Here is a 9559-nt window from a genome sequence, read left to right on the forward strand (position 1 = left end):
ATTTACACACAGAATTCTGTAGATTTTCTACTTGGAAAAAACCTCAGGACGTTCTTTGGCATGCTCATTAACTGATGATTCTTGCCAAGTACATCCCATAGGATACGATCCAAATGAAATCATGCAATTATAAGAAAGAGACAAAAGTAAGACTTGAACCCACACAATGACTGAGGCCACAGAACGAAAGACAAGGCATGCAAGGTGGCTAATTGACCTACCCAAAGGTGGAATGAAAGTGTCTTTTCCCTCTTGCTTTCTCATGACATCATCTTTACCCTGGGCTCCATTCTCAGTAACGGATTCCCACTGCAACACAGCCAAATACACCTGTTTCTCAAGGGTCTGTTCTCTCCCTTTTTCAAGATGAAAGGCCATAGAAATAGAAGGGTCTATTATTCACTCAATTCTAATCTAATCTCCTGCAAATCACTGTCACTAATTTTTATTTATTCAACTGGATCCATGACAATTCTTTTTTTTTTTTAAAGATTTTATTTATTTATTTGACAGAGAGAGATCACAAGCAGGCAGAGAAGCAGGCAGAGAGACAGGAGGAAACAGGCTCGCTGCTGAGCAGAGAGCCTGATGTGGGGCTCAATCCCAGGACCCTGAGATCATGACCTGAGTCGAAGGCAGAGGCTTTGACCCACTGAGCCACCCAGGTGCCCCAATCCGTGACAATTCTAAATATTTTCAACAGATCTAAATGGGATCAATCCTCTTTTAAAAGATTGCAATATTCTTAGTCCATGGTAAGCACAGCCTTAACATTTAAGAAACAAAATATGCTAAGAAATTGAAGATTCTTTTAAAGATTTCTATATGAATAACTTAACAATAATGTATTTTTTACACTTTTTACACTAGGGGAAGACATAAGATACAAAGATTTTATGTCGGTATCTATAATTAGAGATGTAAAAATGTTTATTGCCTTTGTCTGAAGCCAAATCTATATAGTAGATTTAAAAGTTTATATTTTATTTGGTCTTGATTTTTTTATTTTGAAAGGTCAAATGTAGGATGTGATTAAGCATGGGGAGACTTTCAGCTTGCCTAATTAAAAAGAAAAAGCAATACTTTAAAGAATGTAACTTTTACATCTACCAAATAAGAAATAATTAAAAATTACTAAAACCTTGTATTGTGTCACAGCAAAAAAAGCAAACCTCCAGTTGATCAGTAAAACCACAAATGGACATCAACCATTTTGGAAGGTATTTTAATAACAGGATTCAAGACCTACAAATTGCTAACAACCTTTCAACAAGGAATTTATTAAAGCAAGGGTCATGGACCTAGGATACAACAAACTGTTGAAATAGGTTGAAAGTCCAAAAGCAGAAGAGATGTTAGTTTTTGGTATATTTGCAGAATGAATCATCATTTACCAGTCATCAATGTAATAGATATTTAGATACTATATTTGAATACCAAGTTGGATTTTTTACTTCCTCTGAGTATGGAGACTAAGAGCTAGAACAAAGTAGTATAAAGAAATCCACTTTCTAAAGTGAGATCAATAGAGCCAGGCACCCCCTACAGGGTTCTCATGTCACAGGCTGTATTAAACATTCCTCTTTTGAATGTCATTTCTGCCTTTACTATTACAGATAGACCATACCTTTTGCCCTGAACGTTCCAGTAGCCAAATGGTGTTGATTCAGTGGGCTAAAATCACAAAAGTAGCATGAAGTTTCTAATACGAGGTCTTAGGTTTAAGAGGTACTTGTCACATGCATCCTCATAATGAAAGCTTATTCAACTGGTAAACAGTGAATAATATCTGTATAGCAACATAGCAACTCTAAATGGTAATACTTATTTTTTCTAAATTCCAATGCAGTTAGTATGGTATATGGTGTTCTATTGGTTTCAGTTGTACAACAATGATTCAACAATTGCACACATCACTCATCAAGATAAGTGTTGTCTGAATCCCCTTCATCTATTTCACCCATCGCTAGGACTTTTATTAGTACCCAGCTTTTTCTTAGCCAATATGATACATCCCATTGCCTTGAGGAGAACTAGGTTGATTTGGAGGAAGCATAGAGATAAAAAAAAAAAAGTTAGTGAATTAGTGTTCCTTTTTGGTTTCTATGTCTTCCAAACTGAATTTGTAAAGCCAAAAAGGAAGCCCCAAATAGTAGATTATAATAAAATATTGCACAACTACATAGGCAAAAATAATAGAACCTTTAGGCCATAACCAGCAAGGCTAGAGAAGGAAGGGAGCAGGGTGGGGCTAACACTTGAGGTATCGGGAGGCTGAAGGGTAGGGGGCATGGGAAGTCAGGAAAGAGCAGCCCTGGTGGGACCACTGTGGATGTACAGTTCTCCCCGGAGCCTCCCAGTACCACATGGGCTCAGCATAATAGTGCAGCCCAGAGACTCCCGCAATCCCCTGTCAGCCCCAGGTCAGGAGTAGATGACCTTCCTTCTGAGGAATCATCAAAAGGTCAACAGTCACCCAGAGCTATGTCACAATGTCTACATCATTCAACTCATTTCATCACAACATGATGGTGCACCATCATCTCACATCATAAGAAAGTGTGTGTGGGGGGGACAATCAGCTATTTTGAGAGAGAGACCACATTCACACAACTTTTACTATTGTATATTGTTAACATTGTTTCTTTTTATTGTTAGTCATTGGTCTCTCAAGGTGCCTAATTTATGAATTAAGCTTTATCATAGGAGTGTACATATAGCAAAAAACACAGTATGTATAGGGTTTGTATCCCTGCTTGCAGGCATCCTCTATGGATAGGAATTCCTATCCTCTATGGATAGGAATCTCACCATGCAAAGGAGCTATTTTAGCTGTGTTTGCTATTGCCAGCTCTCACAGTTCACTTGCAGTGTTCTTTGGAAACAGATTCCTGAGGTTGAAAGGAGAGGGTTGAACTGGGAATACAGTGTGGTATTCTCTTGTTACTTGGGTGGTGATGGGGTTTTTTTGTTTTTGTTTTTGTTTAATACCTGAAAATCAGTGATGATAAGAAAGGGAAGCCTCCAAGATTTGTCCTTGAGAGTGGAATCGGAGAGAGATAAAACCCTCACTCTCAACTACAGATGAAGGCATTTTAGAAGAAGAAAGTCCATAGACTTACCACATTCTCCAGCGATGGCTAATCACAGCAAAGCCCAGGTAGCTGGTAATGAAGGCTGGGGGCTGCATTCTTGTGGCTGAGATTGGGTCCTGCTGGATGAGTGAGCTTAACCGAAGAACAATCCGTAGGACAGCTGCAGGAATAAATATACCACGAATCATTTAGTCCATATATCGGTCCATTGAGATCCCCAAGGGGGTAAAAAAAAAATAACAATGCTATTTTTATTCATAATTTGATTTAAATACCTGTGCTAACTGTGTTATAGTATTAATGTGTAAATCCAGAAATTATTATGGAATAAACAAAAAAAGTGAGGCCAACTCCAAGGTCTAATCAGGGAACTATTGATCACTGCCAGTCTCGGGGCTGGCCAAGGAATAGATCAAAGAGGGGAAGGAAGAGGAGGTCCACACTGCCTTGAGAGTGTAGACACTCCTCTGGGATTTTAGCTGTGGGGTAAGAGACTCATCTGGAAAATGGGTTCCAGAATGCAAGGATGTCACCTGGAAATAGGAAGAGAGGCTGAGGGAGGGCAGTTGGGCAGGCTATTCAAGGTCCACTCTAGGCAAGTTAGGGCAAACACCTAGATTTCTGCCCTTACTTGTTCATTAATGTATTTAAACCACTTCACTGTCAGTTTTGCCATTTGAGGTGTCTGTTGACTACTTTCTCCAAATATTTACACTCCACACTGCTACAAAATTATTAAAGAAGACAGTTCAAGTGATACAAAATGATACAATTTTGCCTTTACCCCAATTTTGGGTTTTTTGTTTGTTTGTTCATTTGTTTTATTCCCTTCTGAAGAGCTGTCCTTAATTTATAGGACAGTTGTTTTTCATTCCTCAAAGAACTGGGTTGCAACCTGACCAATATCAAGGTGCCGACTCAGCAATCCAACTATACTATCTTCCCTTTGCTTCTGTGTATCAAGGAAAAGATCCTCGGCTAAGATAGAAATCAAAGGTCCCTATGTTCTAGATGTAGAGCAGTTTGTCTTTCCCTCTGAGTATACAGTTTCATTTATTTTGGGAGAGAAAGCATAAAAAAAAATTCTGAACAGGCTCTGAATATCACTTTCCAATATGGTCAACTTCAACCCACAGAGCTAACTTTAAAAAAACAAAGCAAAGCTAAACAAAACAAAACATTCCTTTGAAATATCTTGTCAGGTTTTAGCAGTGAACAGTAAAATATTCGTGGCAAAGTTGAACAAAGCCTGGACACAAGAGGCATCTCTAAAGAAGGTGCAAAACCTCCTGCCACTGCATGATCCAGAGTTAGTCCCAAAGTCAAGCAAAAGAAACAAAGACAAAGTCATTCCCCAGAGAGCCTGCCACAGTAGGTAGGATTCAAGCTTCATGCAAATGGAGGGCAACCATCACTTCTGTCTGGCCATATCTGAGAGGACCCCAGCCTGACAGCTGCTAAGTTCTCAGGATGGGAAAGGAGACAGACAAGGAGATGATGGCTGTCCCTGGGTGAAAAAAGATCAATAAATAATAGTTCTAAACTCAGAAATGAAGAGACAAGTTAAAATTTTATTTTCCTCTGGAGACAAATTGAAATTTTATTTGCCTGGACCAGGCACTAGAATAATCCAGAAGAGCTCACTCTGGTAAATCCTCACCCTTGGCCAGTTTCTACCAGTTTTCCCAGGATCTCATCAACTTTGAGCAAGTGGAGTTTATCACAGAGAATAGAGCTCGCATATTTACCAGAATTTGGTGTTTTTTCCATGAATTTTAATTTCAGTTTCCCCTTGGCTTCTTAAGGGAATAAGTGGTAACATTTTATCAGATTCACTATGATTCCCATCAATCATCCCATCAACCCTTGGAGGGGCCCATCCTGAGGCTCTTCAGAGATAGTGTAGGAGTATCTATAAGACCACTAACTTGGGGGACTTTTGTTTACCATATTGCAGTCTACTTAGATCAGAAGACAGTTCAAAGGATTAACAGGCTCTGAGTACTCTGGTAAATGTGGAGAGAGGGGAGTAGTAGGAGTCACATCCGTCTTACTGTCTTTGTCTTAAGTACTACCTTTTGTGTCTTTAATTTTTTATTAACCTTTTGCAATAAATATTTCAATGAAATTATTTTGAAATTTTGGAGCTTTTGGAAGTCTTCTACATGCCAGTTAAAACAACCCATTCTTTTTGATTTGGGAGCCCTTGTGGTCAAGGACATTTCTTAACCACTGAGCTACCCAGGCGTCCCAAGGACCTTTCTTAAATAAAGAGCTTGTCTCTCTGGAATGTTCCCCATAATGGCCATTGTAATTCTAGGTTGTTTTAGTAAGATTTTGCCATTTCTGTAAATATTCACAATCTCCAGGATGTTGATTCTCAGATATAAAATAAGCTGTTATGCCGGAAAGTGGCAGGGCACACTCAGTTCTCTGAAACTTGAGGACCCCATTCCTCTAGCTAAGAGTTGGGTTCCTCTGACTGGAATTAATACCTAGGAAGGATGTGCTTCCTGGCTGAGGATCTTACAGTGTTTTCCAGTGAACCTTGTCTCACATAAATTTTCTTGAGGTTGGCAGGGAGTGTGGTGTCAATCTAGCTGTTCCATGACCAATGTATCCTAGCACAAGAAATCTTAGAGCTAGGTGGTGAGCACTCTAACAGCCTTAAAGCTCTCCAACCACCAGTTTGACAGCTTTGGCTTCCAAGATTCCCATTTGCAAAAGATTTATTATTCCTTTCACAAGATTTCTTCATAGTGGTGGACACCTTGATGGCTTTTAATCGTCTGGCTTTTGCCCACTTAGATTTTGATTTTGGTGGTCAAAACAGTCTCAGTTTCCTGTGTTAATATTTCTCCATGTCCCTCCATGATTTATGCTGTGGACTTACCTTATGGCATTGTGAGTCTCCTCATGGCCACCACCACTTTTGGACACTGGAATTTCCTTCTGAGTCCCCTCATGGTGCCACCTATTGCCGACTCCCAATTCCTGGCAACTCTCCAGGAATTTAATAAACTCCAGAACCTTTCTAGGGCCTCAAAACCTTTCTGTGAACCAGAACTTTAAAGACTCAGCAAGCGCTTCACCTGTGCATCTCTTCCTTACAGGCCATTGGCAGTCAGCCCTGAATTTCATTCCTGGTTGTCAAACACTGTTTAAAAAAATGATTAAAGAAGACAATTTAGGTGACATAATCAAAATTTAACACTGCTTGAAGTATACTGTTTTTGTTACTGTTTTTCTTGAGAACTGCAAAATGGGGTGGAAGATAAGAAGATTTTATGGGATAAAGACTAACGCAAGGAAAGAAGAGACAAACAAAACAGCTGATAGGCTGGGGTCCCGCAGTCACTTTGTTTGTTGAGAAGACCCAGAGGAGGCTTGGTGTTTGGGAACAGGCTGACTGTTTATACTGTGTTTCTGGGACTTTACAGGGACATGGAAGTTATCTGAGTTTCAGTTTGCTGACACGGCACCCCAGGCAGGAGCAGCCCCATCATGGACCTAGAAATGTATTTCAACACTACTTATTAAGTTGGCCAATGTTGCAAAACAAAATGGAAATAAACAAAAACACCAAGCGTGCTAAATTCAGTTGTGATTCCTGGTTGTTTCACATAGTTCACAGAATATATGCATCTAATAAATAGGAAAAGGAAATAATAAGGATAATAATAAAGAGGCAAAATAGGAAATTTCTTGTATTAAATATCTCTTGTATTAAAAACACGCCAAGCTAAAATAAAGGTTTCTATGAGCATGAAAGAGATATAAATTCACCTGGCATCCATGAAATCTTGGTTAGATGCAGGAGACAGGTTTTGCGTTACATGCTTTCAAAAGTTGGAAGATTTTTCAGCTTTCTTATTTTAAGATTTTATTTATTTATTTGACAGAGATCACAAGTAGGCAGAGAGGCAGGCAGAGAGAGAGAAGGGGGGAAGCAGGCTCTCTGCTGATCAGAGACCCCGATGTGGGGCTCGATCCCAGAACCCTGAGATCATGACCTGAGCCAAAGGCAGAGGCTTTACCCACTGAGCCACCCAGGCACCCCTCATCTTTCTTATTTTCACAAACATTTTTCACAACCAATATTTTGGACATTGTGGACTAACACAATGTTCAGGATTACACCCCTTATATACAGGTAACATGAATATTTATGCTGCCAGTTAAGACAACTGTAGAGTCCTAATAACTTGAATGATGGTATTTTGTAAAAATTTCAAAGCCCATTGAACGTGTTTGCCTCAATACAAACCCATACAACCTCCAGATCTCTAACATCCTAATGCTAACGACTGCCAGATGTGGCAACTAGTGCACTCTTCATTTATATAACCAACAGTTGGTTGGTTGTATTTCTTCTTGGAAGTCTCACATTGAAACGTTGACATCAAAGTTAACATGTCCACAAACTAACTCCTGATTCCTCTCCTCAGCGAGGTCTTCAGATCCTCCTCCACTGCAGTAAATAGTAGCATTCTCCACTGTGTGTTTTAATCAGGAACCTAAGTATTAGCCATGTTTTCCTCTCTGGTGTACGTCCCACATGAATCGGTAAGTCAGACTTTTTACATCCTCAACATATCTCCAAATTGCCCAGTCTCTATACTTCCTTGCCAGCATCCTAGTTATAATTTTTCACCTGGACTATGGTGATAGTTTCATAATTTATCATCCACATCTGTTCTTGGCTTTGCTCTCATTATTGTCCACATACATAAAAAGGGGTAGTTTCCCCCCAAAATTATTTACCATGCTGTCCTCTTTTCTTCTGGCTATCCATCACTTAGCTCTCAACTCAAGCTCCACTTCCTCTGAGAAGCCTTTTTGATCTCTGTCACAGGGTAAGGTCTCTTCAATAGCTTTCTTTTTTTTAAAAAAAAGGAAGACCCTCTTCTTTTTTTTTTTTTTTTAAGATTTTATTTATTTATTTGACAGAGAAAGATCATGAGTAGACAGAGAGGCAGGCAGAGAGAGAGGGAAGCAGGCTCCCTGCTGAGCAGAGAGCCCGATGCAGGACTCGATCCCAGGACCCTGAGATCATGACCTGAGCCTAAGGCAGCAGCTTAACCCACTGAGCCACCCAGGCGCCCCTTTTCAATAGCTTTCATAGCACCAATCATCAATCTCTTAGAGAAATTCTAACATTACCATTTTATACTGACTACAAGATTACTTAATTGGTATTTATCTTCCCCATTAGACCAGCCTCATGTGAGCTGGGCCATGCCAATTTTATCTATTTTACCCCAGTTCTAAGAACATCGGGCTCTCAGTGGATGCTCTAAACCTGTGTTAGGAGAGTAAGTATATCCCTTAATAAGTCCCCATAGATCTGGACATTAACTAACCTTGCCATGGGACTCTTTCCTTTGTCGGCTCTACCCCAGTCACACTGAGCTTCTTTCACTTGCCAGAAGGAGTTTCCCATCTCAGAGTATTCCAAAGAGAATTCTCAAAGTAATTCTAGATATTACTTCTACTTGGAATACTCTTCTGATTGTTCTTGATATAGGTGGCTTTCTCTCACTGTTCCATGGCCTACATGTATCTTTCTCAGGGCTCTGTTACTTGAACTCTTTTATAGGTTGGTGCAACTTCTTGGTTTTTCTAAGTTATTGGTATATCATTATTTTTCTCCCATTGTTTACCAAAATCATAATTCATAATTCAAGTGTTATATATTATTGCCTCCTCTCTTCTATATAAGCTTTCTGTGGAGAATAACATTATTTTATTCACCAACATATACTCAGAATCTAGCACAGTCCCAGACACATAAGGACTTAGTAAATATCAAGTGTCTGACTCTTGGTTTTGGCTCAGTTCATGATCTCAAGGTTGTGGGATGGAGTCTTATGTTCAGTGTGGAGTCTACTTTGGATTCTTTCTCTCTCCCTCCTGGTACTGCTTTCTCTCTCTCTCTCTCTCTCTCTAATAAATAAATAAAATCTTTTTAAAAATAATAAATCATAATCACATAAGAACACTTACAGTTAGGTTCAAGATTTTCCTCAATAAATAATTTAGGATCTACATTATCTCATATTTGAACAGGTAAGACTAGGTAATAGATCACTGTGAAAATGCTTTATATCTAAATAATTTTAAAATAGGTCTCAGGAAATATGCACGAAGGCCATGTAAAAAAGAGTATACCCATAGAACATCCAACATTAACCAAGGTAATTCTGGTGTACTTTTAAGGTAGTTGAATGGGGGAAAAGTTCAACTTTAGTTAACTAAATATGATAGGTTGCTGTGTAGGGTTTTTAGCTATAAACCAGTTCCATATTGAGAAATGGCATTTGTCCAGAATAGTTTCTTTCTTGGCAAGATTTAGATGACAATATCTGCTATTTCTTATAGTCAGCTGGAAACAGTATATTCTACTGATTTAAGACTGTGGGCTGTGGTTTCAGACATACTTGGATTCTAATCCCATTTCTATA

Source organism: Lontra canadensis, unplaced genomic scaffold (assembly GCF_010015895.1).
Source record: "Lontra canadensis isolate GAN:19392208 unplaced genomic scaffold, GSC_riverotter_1.0 scaffold39, whole genome shotgun sequence".
Classification (NCBI taxonomy): Eukaryota; Metazoa; Chordata; class Mammalia; order Carnivora; family Mustelidae; genus Lontra; species Lontra canadensis.